Below are 16,581 nucleotides of genomic sequence, written 5' to 3'. Positions count from 1 at the left end.
TTCTCACGGGAGAGCTCTGGGGACCTTCGCTGTCCCTCTAATTAGCGCAGGACGCATTATTTTTGTTAGTCTTTGAGGGTAAGTGAACCTTTGCGGGGAGGGCAGTGTTTCAACCCCCTGGGTATGGGGTTGCAGCGGACATGTGTTCACCCCCGCTTGCTGGAACCTGTGTCCTTGGCACACGTGAGACCCAGGCCGTCGGTGCACCCCGCGGGCGGGATTGGCTCTGGTCGGGTTAGAGCGTAGCTCCCGTCAACTTTAATTTCTAAAGGCAGTGGCGCATCCTGTTCACCTAGCCGAGCTGGAGCTGGACTTTGTCGTGGGTCTGAATCAGCGTGTATCCAGATAAAACAAGTAGAATCGGGATACTTCCAATTGGGAAGTCTTCACTAAGGCGAAGGGGTGGAAATGTTCCTCGGTGAATAAAAAACAAAGTGAAATTGACAAGTTTTCCGTACTGCTTAATAACTAGGATATCAAATCTAAATGCTGCAGAAGGTATGCAGCTTTGTAGAAGTGCTGTAAATTAGTAGTTCTGGTGAGGGCTGGCCCAATGAAACGCACTACTGATAGAAATAAAGGATTGGTGCATAACCACTTCAAAACAAATGTTTTTTCTCCCCTGAAGAGGCGAGGAGTTTGTTTCAGGTGCAGTGTGTGCCAACTTTAGTTGGAAGACAAGACCTAAGGGGTTTAAGGTTCAGCAGCGGACAGAAGTAATGACTGAAATGGGCCTAACTGGGTGTTTTCAACAAAAACGGTCTAGGGACCTTTTTTAAGTACAATGCTAACCTAGAAAGTTCAGTAGAAATCTGTAACAAACCCCTTGGTTTGGGACAAGAGGTGGAGACCCAGAGAGATTGTAATTTTTCCAAGCCATGCCTCTATGCACAGATGTTATTAGTTTCCCGAAGTATGAACTTAAGCATGTGAGGCATTTCTTAGAAATTTGGAGAGCTTTTGAACTGAATTTTGAAAACCTGTAGTTCAGAGTAAATGCAGTCTTCCCAACGCCCTCCTACCACCATATACCCATCCTCTTCAAACAGGCTTAAACTAAGCTGTTTTGAAGAATTCACTCTCAGGGAAGCTTATAGGGTGATTCTCTCAGCTGGTAGGTAGTTAATTACACAGATCCTTCAGGTACCTAACCTTCTCAGTAATTCAGAATCACAAAATGCACCAGAGTTGGAAAAGACGTAGGGATCCTCTGCACAGACCTCTTATTTTGGAGGAGAGAAATGTATCAGAGTAGCATTTCCTAATCCCACACCAGTTGGCATGGTTGAAGACACCATTCCGCAGGTCAGTTTTGAGTGCCCCCCGCCCCGCCCCCCGGGACTTTTGTGAACCTTCCATCCACTCGTAGGTGAGTACCATACTTTCTCATCTGTCACTTTGGAGGAGTTGCATTGCAGTCACCCGCTACCTCTTCCCAACGCAGTAGGTCAGGTGACTTTCAATTTCAGTAGTCATTCTTAAACTAAGTGTAATTTTTAACATGTTGTGATAGGCAGTCATAAAAATTTATGAATATCATTCAGGTTTATTTTACTCATGTTGCATTTAAGCTTATTTAGTATGTTAAAGTCTTAAAAACAATGTGTGGTAACATTCAGATGCAGTTCCTGTTTGGAATATTACCTTTTGAAAATATTTTTTTGCAACAAATCACTTATTAGTAGCTGATTTATACTGTACATACTTGTTGCATTTTGTTAATGAAACAAGCTCACCATTGCTTCTTAAAATAGGGCAAATCCCTCGGCTTCTCCTGTTCAATTACAGGCAACCTCAGAGATACTGCAGGTTTCCTTCCAGACCACAGCAATAAAGTAAATCGTAATTTTTTTGCTAGTGGAGGGACTTGCTTTCAGTTTGTGTATAAAGAAACAAAACAAAACAAAACACCCCAAGAATTCTGCAAAGCTCAATAAAACATTTTAACATTGAGGGCAGTAAAACAAGGCATACCTATAGAATGTATGTTTCTCCAGAATTTGAGCTAGCAAACAGGTGCATTCCCAATACTGCTGCATATGTTCTGTGAAAAAAATATTTGGAATGCTTGGAAATTTTTTTAAATGTTGAGAGCACTGAGTGCTGTCATATTAACTTTTGTGAATTTTTAAATTATGGGTGAGACCCCATGCAACCTAGTAGTTCCTTTATTCAAACTTATTCAAAAGGCCTTATGCATTTTTTTTTTAAACATGTGGCTTGCTAAGGGGAGCTGGGGCAGCTTTTGATAGATTTCCTCCTAGAGAAAATCAAAATGGGAATTAACTATATTCTTGTGAATATTCTTGTGAATTTGATGCACAAGAAATGTGCATCAAATTATTCAGTTGGGTTATACAGAGAAAATAACAGGATAATTGCAAAATCACCATGTATTATATTTTTATTCTTTCCTCAAGTAGTTAGACATCTTGTAAAGGGATTTAATAGCTTAAATTTTTGTCATTGAAATATGTGGTGCTATTTCTTTCAACTTTGAAAATTTAGAAACTCTGAAGTTGGGATCTGAAAGGGTCCTCCTGTTACAATGCAGAAGATTAATCCCAGAGATAGGAGCCTTGCCTTGCCAGTCAGAGCCCTCTGACTGCTAGGACTGGTGAGTGGCTCTGACGAGCCAGTGTTGTTCTTTGTCACATGGTGAATTAAATGGTCGACAAAGCTAGTCAAGGGTTTATCCGTGAGTTGCTACTAAACTTTTCCGAAAAGTTTAGTAGCATTACACTTACAGTTGACTAAAACATGTCTGTCTTTGATTTTTGGCTAGAAAATTTCAACTCTGAGGAATAGCATTTGTCAGCCTATGCCAGTTCAGCCCTCTGATGATGACTACTGATGACTTTATAGAAAATTCTGGGGGTGGGGGTGGGTGGTAGTGTGGACCAGACACTGATAAGGCTCTGTATCAGGTGGTCACACCATGTAAGTGAACATACATAATAAAAATATGACGTAAACCACCAATAGCAAAATAACTTTATCGGTGAATAGTTCTTAAGCTTCTGATACTTATTTACGTTGATTATTTTTGCACCATCACAGTGTTAACTAATAGCAGTAATGATGAACTTGGGTGATTCGATATCATTGGTTCACGGTGGAATCTGTTGAAAAGGGAGAACAATGACACAGATAAAGCAAGGCAGTTTGTTTGCTGAGCCTTGGGGGAAACATTGGGGCCCTGGAGGAAAAAAGTAATAAAAGGGGTTCATGGTGGTTAGAAGGTGGGGAGAATGACAAACATAATGACCACCACAGAAGACGTTTAGTACATTCACGCACATAGACGTGGGTTTACAGACTACAATTCTCAAATTATAACTGTCTTTCACATGTGCGTGACTTTAAGTGCTTATACTTTTGGTTAGCCAGGAGTCTGTAGGTTGCTCTGTTCATTTGTTTTTATTAAGTTAAAGTGAGATGTTGAGAAGGAGCCAACTATTTTTTAAACTGGAAATAATGAAGAGAGGATTAAAAAGATTAAAATGGTGCCTAATAACTTTTCATATGTTTCATATACTCGTGTTCTTTGTGTTACTACAGTATGTACCTTGTCACTGTAACCGCATTAAATTGTGCCTTGTTAACCTTTTATCTAACCACTCACACTGATTCACAGTGTTTCTTGTTCATTCTAAATTCAAGTAATGTATACAAATAATCATGTGCAATTGCAGATGATGGGGAGGTAAGCTCCATTGGTAAAATTATTCAGGAAGAGAGCATTGTGGGGAAATAGTATTGGGTGAAATAATTCACAGTGGGCTCTTGCCTATAACTCTCACATCTGAGTGTTAATACTACAGTAAAGTGGACAGTTCTAACCCTCTTTGGAAATGGTAGTCCTTTCTGACTTAAAAAAAAAAACCCTCCTGACTGCTTAGGTGCTCTCTCAGCTCAGGGGAAAGAGCTGCGTGTGTGTGTGTGTGTGTGTGTGTGTGTGTGTGTGTGTGTGTAAAATTAGCTACAAATTATGGAACTATTGTCTTAAATTTACAATGTTTCATTTTATGAACACTGTTTAAGTTAGCTAAGGATTTGGATATGATTTCTTTTCTGAAAAAACACCCATGATTCTTATCCTTAGCTGTACATTAGAAACACCTTAGGGAACTTTAAAACAATCTCATTATCCAGGTTGTACCCCAGACTAATTAAATCAATCTCTAGGTAGTCTTAAAGCTTCACAGCTGATTCCGATGTACAACCAAGGTTGAGAACCATTGTTTTAGAGGGAACTACTGGGAAATGGCTTATTTTCACCTAGACAAGGTGAAAGTACTTGCAATAATTATTAAGATTTTTGAGTAATTAAGCCATATTTCATACTAAAGGAAAAGGCACTAGGGATGCTCTAATATGGAACCCGCCCTCTCCCCCACATCTTTCTAGGAACCACTAAAGACCCCACATAGCCACAGTGATCTTGAAAAAGAACAAGGTAGGGAAGTATCGTGATACCTGACATCAGATTATATTACAACGCTGTAATAATCAAAACAGCATGGTACTGGCATAAAAATAGACACACAGATCAATAGAACAGAATAGACAGCCCAGGAAAAAAAAAACACCCATTCCTATGTGGCCAATTAATCTATGAAAAAGGAGGAGAGCATATATATTGGGGTAAACAGTCTCTTCAATAAATGGCATTGGGGAAACTGGATATATGCAAAAATGAAACTTTCACACATCACATGTAAGAATAAAATCAAAATGGAAAACAGTATGGAGGTTTTTCAAAAATTTACCCAGCAATTACAATTCTGGCTATTTATCCAGAGACATCCAAAATACTAATTAAAAAAGATATATGCATCCCTTTGTCCATTGCAGCATTATTTACAAAAGTGAAGATATGGAAGCAGCCAAAGTGTCCATTAGTAGATGACTGGATAAAGAAGATGTGGTATGTGTGTATATGTGAATATAATGAGGGGAGACCCCCAAAAACCAGGAATTATCTTCTGGAGTCTGGGCTCCTTGTAGCCTTGCAGTACAGGCTTCCCTCACTAGGTAAGTGTTCTAGGAACCCATCTGTATCAGTGTGCCAGCTGATGTGAGAGGCTGTGTTTGTTTTCAGTGAAATTTTTTGGAAGACTTTCAAAGTATTTTCCCATTTCATGATCGGTTATTGACGAGTACACTTGACCATAAACAGCATAACCCTGGTGCTCCCCACTGTCCTTATTTTGCCCTGAGTGATTTTTTTTTTGGTTGTTACTGTTTCCCTGTATGAAAAAGTCCTCAAAGGGAAATATTTTGCCAATGTAGAAGAGGTGAAATAAAAAAACAGCAGAAGCACTAAAAGGCACCAAAATTGATGAGTTCAAAAACTGTTGTGAGCAGTAGGAAAAAATCTCAATAGGTGTATTGCATTAAATGGAGAGTACTTTGAAGGTGACTGAAGTATAAACATGTAAGGATAAGTATATTATTTTTGATAAATAAATTGCATTTTTTGATCTCTCTTGTGTGGGTGTGTGTATTGGAATATTAGTTGGCCATAAACAAGAACAAAATCTTACTGTTTGCAACAATGTGGAGGGACCTACGAGTTATTATGTTAAGTGAGATAAGGCAGAAAAAGACAAATAACCATATGATTTCACTTATGTCTAATCTTAAAAAAACAAACAACAGACTCTTACATACAGGGAACAAGAGGATGGTTGCCAGAATTGAGGGGGTGGGGCATTTGCAGCAGCTGGGTGAAAAAGATGATGGGATTAAGAAGTACAAATTGGCAGTTACAAAGTAGCAATGGGGATATAAAGTATAGCTAGGGAATATAGTTAATATTACTGTAGTCAATAATATTGTAATAACTAAATATGGTCTCAGTCATGTAATAACTAAGTATGGTGTCAGATGGATACTAGACTTATGGGTAGGAATCATTTAGTTATATAAATATCTAACTGCTATGCTGTACACCTGAAACTAATATAATATTGAATGTCAACTATAATTGAAAAGAAAAAAATAATTTAAAAAATAATTTAACCTTCATAGAGTCAATGCAGTGAGAGTCCAGTGCATATTTAGGCTTTTAAAAAGTCTTCAGTTAGGTGATATGCTGGAGGTGATTAAATTACATTAGTGATTGTGTAACTTATAAAACCATAGATTACTACATTATTAACAGAAAACATAGGATGCTGAGGGGAAGCTGAGTGTTGCTTTCCATTCTACCATGAACTGGGAAGGAGAACATAGTGAAATATCGGAATTGGAGTGAGCACTGAGTAATGTCTAACTGATGAGTAAATTTCACAAACGCCTTCCAAGATAATTAAGTGGGTGCATGCTGAGGGGAGGCACCATGTGAGGCGCTCCTGGATCCGAGGGTAATTGTCTGGAGCCAGCTAAGGAGGGAGTGAGGCTCTGAATCCCACAGAGCCTGTCCTGGGGTTGTCATGGATGTGGGGAATAAACACGAGTCATCGCAAACACTTCTCTGTCTGCCAGGAGAGGGGACATAGCTCTTCCCTCTAGTGGAGGAAGCCCGGAGCCCCCATGTCCAAAGGCTTATTGAGAACAATATGCACAGGGGTATACACCAGAGCTCATCAATGTCAAAAGGCTATGTTTACAGAAAACAAATAGAGATTATGGATAACGGAGGAACACAGAGTTCTGCCACAGATCAGGATCAATGAATAATGCAAATCTCCTTCCCAGTGTGAGTCAGTTATCATAGCTTTAGAGGGAAGAACAAAGCATGCTTCAAGGAACTTACTTCTAGGCCTGATTTCCCCCTGGGAACTGCCTGATCCAGTTCAGGATTCTACCCGCCTTTAGTATTGTTTCAAGTCTGAGCCAGGTGGGCAGGGCAGAGAAGCCAAAAGATAAGGAGACTTCTTTGAGATTGGATGAGGACTCCAGCCATATCTAAGCTGAGCCGAGGAGTGTGATCCTTTTTGCCCTTTCTCCATGTCCCCCAAGTCCTTGTCTCCTGCCCATACCAGCCATGTCTGTCTTAGGTTGTCCCTCCTCATGAGAGAGCTTATCTGTCTTTAACCACCATCACAGGGCCAAGCAGGGTGATGTGAGGGAGGCAGGGGCTGTGCCCCTGCGAGGGGGACAGGTTTTGTCTCCTCAGTGGCCTGTTTTCCCAGGGCCTCCTTGATTATTTCCAGCCTTAGGGCCCTCTCGCCTGTTGGCAGGCCTACAGTTCCTGAAACTATACAGAATGTTTCCCAACAGGTGCAATGATTTTTGGGTATGCAGTAGTAATGCTTATAGGTTTTTCAAAAAGTCAAATTTAGAAGGCATTCTCAAGTAATTGTGTTAAGTGAATTAATTACAACTGTTTAAACAAGATCTTATGTAAAAATATTCTGATTTATTTGCTGTTTCCAAAATTCTAACATTAGCTAGATAGTAAAGCACCTGTTTTCTTCAAACTGCATTAGTAGATGGTTGTTTGGAAGTTGGGAGCCTTCTACTTTGCAGAGCATCATTGATGCTGTCCTTTGCTTCTTGAAACTTTATCACATCACTTTATAAACTTTATGGCTTGAATATTTTTATAACCTTCAAGTTAGTGATGAATTTTTACAGTGAAATGTTAGTAGGGTAAAGGGTATAAACAATTTAAAGACCATCTTTGCCAATTTGAGAGCTGAGATAATATTTAATTTGCTCCTTTCTGATTGCTTATGAAGATGAATGTGTTTATGTGTAAGGTCTGATATCCTTTTCCCATTTTCCTTTTGAGATTTTGGTTTTACTTATCAGTGTGGACCCTTTATAAGTATGGTAAGGATAGTATTCCTTTGTGGAAGGTGTATCTGTAGTTTGCCTTTCATTTTGATTTTAAGTATGCTTCCATTTATCCTAAAAACCTGTTTCTCATTTTTACTTTGGACAATTAATTTCCCATATGGAATTAAATTTTGACACAAGGAGTTGACTTTATGCCCCACATAGCCATGCAGTTCTTGCAGCCTAATTTTTAATTAAGCTCTACTCTCGTTACTAAGCTGTAAGGCCAAATTGTTCATATTCTTTTCTTCATTAAATCATTGGTCAAATATTTGGGTGCCTATTATGAGAGTTTAGCACTGTGCAATGTGCTGAGAATATAGTAGAGAATAGAACAAGCAGAAATCCTCTCATGGGCTAATGTTCAATAACATACGAGATCTGTCTGGATGGTATTCAGCAACGTAATATGAAAAATAGAGACATTTATTGAAGAAGATAGAAGATACAAGATACAAGAAACATCGTACATAGACAATGACACCTCAGTCCCTTTCAAAAGGCACCTTGAGACCTCACACAGTTCTCACACTTGCCATGAGCTGCCCTGTCGTATTGTATTTTCCTGGGTCTCATCAACAGACTGAAATCCCTTCCCTTTCAAAGGTGATTTTAATTTTGGGAAAAGCCAGAAGTTGCAGGATGCCATATCTGGGCTGTAGGGGAGCCAAGTCACGTGGGTGATTTGATGTGCCAAAAATCTCTGCACGAGATGTGATGCATGAGCAAGCAAGTTGTTGTGATGAAGCTGCCGATCATCAGTTGCCCATAGCTGCGGCCTTCTGAGTCATCCAGATAGTTTCTGTGGAGGAAATGTTCAAACAATGCAAAATTTGATGCTGATTCTTTGCTCTACTCAGTCATTTTGAATGCGATGGCCACACAGTACACATGCTCACTCAGTAGTGTCTGCCACCCCCAACTGACTAATACAATGAAGTCGTCATTGTTCACACGTGTGCATTCCAGTCCATTCCTGTTGGCTGCCAGGTTACATCGATGTGGCGTAAACCATTCTCATTCTATTAACAATGGCTGGACTTTCCCTGGACAGTATAATGTGTATGTACGTTTCTCTTTATGTCTGTTTCTGTGTTACCTATTCTAATTCATTAATCTAGTTCTCTTTTCCTGTTGCATTACCATATAATTTTTATTTAATTTTATCATACATTTTAATATGTGATACAATTAGCTCCAATTCTGTGTCAGGAATTCCTTGAATTTTTCTCTACTCCCCTCTCTCTTTAAAAATATGCATATTGCCTAGGAAATCACTCTTTGGCACAGAGGGCCTGGGCCTCATTCATTTCTAGTTTTCATTCATTTTGTGAACAAGGCATTTTACTTCTCTGGGACCAGGCATTTTCATTTGTAAAATGGGGATAATCTCATAGAATTCTTATGATTAAGTGAGATGATGCATGTGAAGTGCTCCGTATGTGCCCACTACATGCATATGCTCCAAATTAGATGCTACTACTTTTTTGTCCATTTAATTAAGACTGTGAGGGAAACGATGATTGTGTTTACTGTGTTCAGTCTTTTAGGAATGTAGCCTGTCTCTTCATTCAGTCAAGCCTCTTACGTCTTTGTGATGTTTCGTAGTTTTCATTATGTAGATCCCTTGTACTTATAAGGAAAGTTATTTTTAAGCATTTTACCATTTTTGTTATTGTGACTTTTTATCTATTGTGATGGGTTAGTGCAAAATTCTTTGACTTCTGTGTTATAACTGAGCATATTACTATATGCTGATTGTTTTTGTAATTAGTACCTCTAGATTTCCTAGGTAGGAGGTTGAATCATATGCCCATAGTGATGACTTTTGCCAGGTCCTGTTCTGTAACTGTGTCTCTTCTCTTTCACTTGTCACCGTATTTGTAAGAATGTCCAGAATAATGTTTGTGCCTGTTGCCAGTACATTTGTATTGCTCCAGGCTTTACTGGGAGTGCTTTTGGTATTCCAACAGTGAATATGTTGTTGGTTTGTATTTTCGGATAGGTTTTCTTGTTTAAATAATTTTATTATGTTAAGAGGATAAAAAGTATCTGCAGTGTTTGAATATTATCATTTTTTTTTGTATTGATTGAAGTGATTGCCTAGTTTTATTTTACTGCTGTGACATATTAGAATGCTAGGTTTCCTATTAATCCATATTTGCATTTCTAGGGTAATTCTTACCTGATTGTAGTCGGTTGGTTTTTATACACCTTTGATTCTGAGTTCCCTATACTTTTACTTTTTTATTTTTATACCTGTATTTATAAGGGAAATGTCTTATCATTTGGAGGCAGTCATTGGCACAGGTTAGGTTTTAGGAAGAGTGTTAAGTGAGAAACATTTTAACTTTATTGGTGCTCTAGAACAGTTTAATTATGTAAAAAAAATGCTTAAAAGAGTACACTTGGATTTTTGGAAAAATTCACTCATGAAATTAACTACATGCAGAGCCTATTTTAGATTTATTTCCCTTAGCCTACTAGATTCCCTTTTTATTCCAGATTCAAATACAATTGCACGATTTCAGAAGATTTGCCATTTCTAGATTTTCAGTTGTATTAACACAGTGTTGGACACTTTTGTTACTTCTCAATATTTTTTTGTTAATTTTGTCTTATTTCAGATTTTAGCTTCTGAATTTTTCAGAATTTTTTATGTTTAAAAAATTCACTAGATATTCCAGATATTCTTGTTTTACAACTATACCTGTTAACTTTATACATTTTGTTGCTTTATAAATTGTTTTTATTTTTTCTTGTTTCCCTTTTCTCTTTAATGGCCTGAATAAGGGGAGACATAGGAAGTAGTGCATTTATCTGTCTTCTTAATTATGATGATTATTTTCTGCTTTGTAATAAGAAAAGTATACAAAGCAATGAGCTTATGTCTAGATGCAGTTCGGCATCAGTCTGTATGTTACATTATGAGATTATTATTATTTTTTTTGCTAAACTGTTATTTCTGATTTTATTTTCCCCTTGAATCAGTATTTACATCATTAATCAGAAGGTTAATTTATTTCAAGTGTTTAAATAGTTTCCTCTTCAGTAATAGATTTCTAATTTTATGTTGACAGAGTATGGTTCACAGAACTATTTCATTGTAGTATGTAATTAAGTTTACATAAAAAATTATATTCTGACTTTAGAATGAAAATTTTGATAAAAAATCAAATTAGCATTAATATAGTATTCATTTCTGTCTCATTTTTGTGTCTTTATCAAAAGCTAAATTATCCTACTATAATTGTATGCATTTTTAATTTCTTTTGTGTTTCTAGAAGTATTTAACTCATAAATTTTGATGCCAAGTTCTAAATAGTAGGAAGATTCCTAAGCATATACTGTACTTATAATCAGTGAAGAGTAATAGCCTTTGATCTATTATTTAGGGAGTGTGTGTGTTAGACAAGTATTTTAGTTTGTCCAATTTTTATATTGAAACTACTTTAGGGGAGTTTTCAGAGACATTGATAGTTATCTAAAATACATACAGACCTATACTCATGTTCACCTATATATTCACATATAAACAACTATGTAGACATACATTTCTGTACATATATGTATGAATAAACACATTTTGGTTTTTTTTATTCAGAAAATTATTCAACAATTTTTGCCTTGTTTTTAATAAGAGTTTTAAACATTTTACTGGTCATTGTAGATATGTTTAATCTCACTGTTTTCCATTTTGTTCACTGTCTCCTTTGTTTGTTTTGTCTTTGCTATATGGTATTTCAGCCCTTTTTACCCTGGAGCTTGGGACAGGTAGAGTGACATGTTATAAATCCTCCTGTGCTTCCTCATAGTTGTCTTACTGTTTTGATTCACTGGGCATAGCACATGTGTTTTATGAGGCCATGCGTCCAGTTTTCTTCATGGATTATGAAGTTAGTGGACATTCTTCTGAAAAATGTGTTTTAATTTTATATTTAGTCTGTAGTGTGGTTACCTTTTAACATACTATTATGATCTGTGCATATATATGTATATTTATTTTTTGGGGAGCTGGGAAAAATTAAATTCTGCCATGAAACCTATATTCTTACTACTTCAACAAATTTGGGAAAATATATTCCAAATCATATTTAAAGAGATGAGGATTTTATTTTAATTTGGTCCTTTAGAAATTATGTAAAACTCAAAATACTGCCTTAGCCAAAAGGCTTACAAAGTGCTGAATATCATCAGAAACAAAGACAACCATGCCTACATTTCATGAAGTTCGGTTTTCTTAAGTAAAGGACTGCATATATTCTCAGGCAGTAGGGAGACTGAGATGAAGCAATTTCTTTTTCTACCATTCCCTGCTTCAACTAAGGCTACTGTGATTTTACATGTTAGAGCAATACATCAAAAAAGACAAAGGTAGAGAAGGCCAAAATGACCAAATAATTATGAAAAACAGAATTTATGTGATTCAGTTATGAAAATAGAATTTATGTGATCCCATAAGAATTTCCATATAGTTTGACCACTGTATCCTAGAATCATAGGCTTTGGACTTTATTTCTTCCTTTCTTTTTATTCCCTTGTAAGTATTTGATATGAGTGATATGGGGATATGTAACTTAATCCAACACAGATCTTGCCATAAGTTGAAATCTAACAGGTGATATATTGAATCTGTGGTCCTTTAAATAAGTAGGGATCGAAAGGATTTTTTTTTTTTTGGAGCTCAGAGGAGAGATTTGGGTACAAGAGATAAATTTGGGAATTGTCATGTGGATTGCTTGTAGTTGAAGCCATGAGCTCGAATGATGTGGCTGAAGAAAAGAGTCCAGCAAAGAGAACGTTTTAATGACTTGATCTTAATTTCAGGACTTAAAAGACAGGAGAGATGAGTGCCCTGGCAAAGGAAATGGAGAAAACAGCCAGAATGTAAGAAGAAAGCTAGGATGATGGTCTCTGTGACAAAAACTAAAGGAAGAGCTATTTAAAAGGAGTAGAAAACAATGTCAAGAGCTAGTGAGAGGTCAAGTAATTTGGGGATTGAAAATGTTAATTGGATTTAGAAATATAGAGATGACTTCAACATTGGTGACCCTAGCAACTCATTTTAAGTTTAATTTTTTAAAAATTGAGTTTATTGGTGTGACATGGATTAATAAAATTATATAGGTTTCAGAGGTACAGTTCTGTAATACATCATCCGTATATTGTATTGTTTACTACCCCGAGTCAAGTCTCCTTCCATCACCATTTATCCCACCTTTACCCTTTCCTAGCTCCCCCCTTTCCATGCTACTGTCTAAGAGGGGTGTTTTTTTTTTTTGCTTTTTTTTGTTTTAATTTTAATTTTAACTGACTTTTTCATATGTCGATATTTCTAAACTGTATTTTGCATACCGAATTCAGTCTTTTTGATATCTGATGAACATCTTGAATTATTACATTGTGACTTTGCCATGCAACAGTTAAGCTTCAGCAGTGCTGTTCTTTGTATAGGCCCTTCTGTGGGAAAAACTATATAAATGTATATATGTACATAAATATGTATTTGTTGTACTTTTGTTTTATAGAAGTGAAATAAAAATTACTAGTGGTAAGCATAGGTTTCAAAGCTGGTAGAATTGAGACATAGACCATGAAGTATTGTACAAATAGCAAGTTTTTTACATTATATTGAGTACTTGTTAAATTTTGCTGTTTTTCATTTCAATTGCGAATGAAACAATCAAACTTAAAGAACTTGTACGAATGCTGGAGTACATAAATCAAAAAGTGGGGTGAAGCCAGGGTTAAGCCACATGAAGATGGAGAGTCTGGAGAGGTAGGGTTAGCTTTCTTTAGGTGGTGGTAAGATAAGAATTTAAGTGTGATAGGAAGCTATTGACAAGGTTTAAGCAGGTTCAAGAAGTGATCTAATTAATATTCTGAAAAGATCTCTTTGATCTGAGATTAGATAGTGCCACTCTATTGCACTATTCCAGGGGATACCAGTTACATGGAATTTAAGCCCCCTTACTCTACCCTCCCCCCACCCCCCCACCAAAGTAGTACAGCCTTGAGAATGGATTAAATGGACAAGAGTGGAAGCTGGAAGACCAGTTAGGAAGTTGTGGCAGTGGTTCATGTTTGAATAGGGTTGTTGCCTAAAAGGTAATGTATGTGTAGAATGTAGGTAGTATTTATTCAATGTTATTTAAGTTCATAGATACATTATAATGAGCAGTTATGACATGCTAAAATATTTAAGCTGTCTTATTAAAATAATAAATATATTTATGTGGGTAAAAATCCAAGTCCTACAGATATTAACAATAAAAAGCAATTATTCCCCGTCCCATTCCTCTCCATTCCCAGTCACATACCCAGAATGAACCTTTTTTCACTCTTAGTTATTAATGTTTTAAATGATTCTGTCAAAATCTTCATAAATTGATATAAGATAGTCACACCATTTTCTTCATTCGTTCTTTTTAGACTTTAGCTGTTACTTCCTATAAAAGGGGCAGGATAGGAAGATTTAGCTCATGCAAACAGTCATCTGGTTCCCCTTTCTTTTACTTGGAATATGGATAGTCAACCTTATTTGTTTCTGTTAGTTGACTTCAATATGTTTTCCCCTTCTCGCAAGCAATAGACTTTTTTGTTGAGCATCTGGCTACCTGGCTGAAGACTACATTTCCCTCCTTTTTCATTAACCATGGGAGTTAGCATGATTGTCCACAGGGAATGTGGGTCAAGAACACAGTCCTGATGGATACCAACTTTATATCTCCCACAGGAGAACAGGACTAGGTCCTGTGAGATAGTCTTCATGAGGGATTGTACAGAAAATATCTTTGTTTTTACAGAATTCAGGAGGGCAGGAACCGACTGCTTGAATTTCCCTGAGGAGGGCAGAAAATTAGTCTTACCAGAGTAAGAGCAAGTATGCTGCTTACAGATTTTTGCTTTAAATTGTTACAAATTGTTGCTTGGGAACAATCAGGGTCTGATATCTGTTCCAGCTTCTCTTGCAGCTAGATATAACAAAAAGACTAAGTTCAAGTTTGTGGGGTATGAATGGAAGTGATGAGAACAAACCCTGAAGTAAGAGAAGCATGTTCTCCCTGTTTCCCCCCACCCCCCGCCCCCCGCTTCCCACTTACTGGAATATTAGTGTCAGTGTGGCAGTAGAACAGCCATTCAGACTAGGAGGTGGTTGCTACTTACTGAGGAGAGCAAAACAATACATATCAGGGAGCCTAGAACACTGATAGCTTTGCAGAGGAGGGCTGCCATACCAGCTCAGATGTCTTAAGTGAGGGAAATGAACTTCTGTCATGTTAATGCTAACTTTTTTAGTTAAAAGATTTGATTTTCAGTGTTATAAGAAGTCTGTTATATCCATGTCCTATCTACAATTAGCTTTGTAATTTAAATAAAATACTCTCCCTTTATTTCCTGATCCTTTCTTTATAAACCTTATGGCTGTACTCTTCCTGCTGTTAGTGTTAATTATTTATATTTATTTCCCCTCCTTTGCTGCTACATTTCTACTCTTAGCTTCCCTTGCAGCTATAGGTGGCCATGTGATATAAGTTCTGATGTACGAGACAGGAGACAATCATCTTATGACTCTGAGGGGAAATACTTAAGGGGATTTTGAGGTGCTGCCTGGACTAAACAGACACTTTTGATTCTGAAACCATTGCCAACTGCAGCTGCATCTAGATGTTTTTCTGTGAGGCAAATATCCTCCGAAGGTTGCTAATTTATTTTATGTTCTGTAAGAATCATTAAGATCTCTGAACTTTGTTGAGTAGTTAATTCTAGAAATTGAAAACTGATGTTTACATTATCAAGACTATTTTTCACTGCAAAACCACACAATAGACTTGGTTGCTCCCCTTATAAAACTGTTTTTCTTGGAATCTACTTGGTTTTTTTCTTCTCTGCCATCTTGTCTTCATTCATCGTCGTCTTAAAGTGTCCCAAATTTTAAACCAGTGGTTTTTAGTGGGGATGGTAGTACCTTTAGCAGATGTTTACTATTGGTGTTTAGTAGGCATGCAGAGATTCAAGAAATCCTGAAACACATTATTAATTGTCCTTATCTTACATGGTATTCGAATGTCCTGTTGGAGTAGGTAAAGCTAATTTATAATTATTTGAGTTGCATGGATTTAATATGTAATGATTTTTCTAGAAATACAACTCCTGGGTAAATTGAGGGAAAATTTAACTTTACTTTGTTAGGGACTTTTCTGAGAATTGCTCACTATGTAACAGGGAATAAACTCTTCATACTACTCTGACTTACCATGAAATAGAATTAGAGTAAGATGTACTAACAAACTGATGAAAAGGTCTCACATATTTACAGTTTCTGTGTAAACATATTGCAAGTGTCATTGGTTCCAGTTCCTGCTTGTACAAGAAGCAGCCTTGACCATGCCTTCAGGTGATACAGATCACCCATCTGTGGCAGTTTGGCTGGCACTGTCCAGTTCCAGGATGCTGACATTAAAAATCCATATCAGGACCACCGTGGACACTGGCAGCATGTCCACAGCCTCTCCCCCTGATCTCTTTGTTCTCCGTGTACCTCTCCCTCCTTATAAAAATTACCACCTGAACTGAGATGTTGAGATAGGCTTTGAGATAAGAGTACTCCATCTTCCAGGTTGCTGGCACCTGAAAAAAAACCTCTTTTTCACCTGCACCTGTTTTACAAGTATGTCCTTCATTACAACAGGCAACCAGAAGCAGCAGGCAGCTGGACCTGCATTCAGTTACAATATTTGGCAAACCAGGCAGGATAACATGGACTTAGGTAAGGCCCAGAGTGCCCAG

At 37.2% G+C, this 16,581-nt stretch overlaps 1 protein-coding gene across 9 annotated transcripts in view; it reads left to right on the top strand.

The window, feature by feature from the left end:
* CADPS2 (calcium dependent secretion activator 2) overlaps positions 1-16,581 on the top strand; it is a 561,256-nt gene that overhangs the window by 593 nt on the left and 544,082 nt on the right. The gene's annotated exons all lie outside the window — the stretch shown is intronic.

This window comes from Pteronotus mesoamericanus, unplaced genomic scaffold, assembly GCF_021234165.1.
Source record: "Pteronotus mesoamericanus isolate MK-2021 breed Mesoamerican mustached bat unplaced genomic scaffold, CSHL_Meso_final scaffold_85, whole genome shotgun sequence".
Taxonomy (NCBI): Eukaryota; Metazoa; Chordata; class Mammalia; order Chiroptera; family Mormoopidae; genus Pteronotus; species Pteronotus mesoamericanus.
This window is presented reverse-complemented; position numbering and strand designations above follow the sequence as displayed.